We start from the raw sequence: 785 nt of genomic DNA on the forward strand, positions 1-785 counted from the left end.
GTGTGTGTGTGTGTGTCTTGTAGGCCTGGTTGAGAGCTGGTAATTTGTGTCCCTAAATGACGATAAACCTTTCACAACACACTGGATAAATGTGTGCCTGTTCTCATGAGTCAGATGTCAGGTCTGAGATCAATAAATGTCAAAGCTTAATATCCTGTCAAGGTGAAAACGGTAGTAGGTCACTAGTTTGTGGGCGGGTGTGTGGGTGTATGTGTGTTCTGTTACACCTTTACTCATCACGAATTACGCTCTGAGATACAGTAAATGACTAAGAACGCCACAAACATCACTCTGCTCTTTACTCAGAGGTTGTAAGAGAAGGCACAAATGACAAAGACGTTTTCAGAAGCTCATATTCTACGGTTAGCTGCCTCATTTGTCAGCTCAAACCTCTCCTATTCTTTCTCTCTTTTAACTCCCATTAAAGAATGACTAAGGTCTTCCTGTTAGACACATAACTCTTCTACTGATTCTGCGTTGTGAAATACAGAGGTTACAGAGTTCAGGTGACCTTTTTAAAATGGCCTTGCTGTGTAACATTTGAAATATGCACAATGACTGCATTCAGTTAACAAGATACCATCACTGAGATGACTGTCAGCCTAGTGGTCTTCATAATGCATTGAGCATTGCAATTAATAAAACAATAATAAAACAAAAGGTTGTACAAGAACAGACTCGTGGATACATTAAAAAGAAAACTATAATAAAAGCATCAACTTTAAATGGAGAATGAATAAGCCAAAATAGAGGAAACTAAATACTAGACACGCAAGGATTGGTTG

Source organism: Morone saxatilis, unplaced genomic scaffold, assembly GCF_004916995.1.
Source record: "Morone saxatilis isolate NCDOM2014 unplaced genomic scaffold, NCSU_SB_2.0 Contig19, whole genome shotgun sequence".
NCBI lineage: Eukaryota > Metazoa > Chordata > Actinopteri > Moronidae > Morone > Morone saxatilis.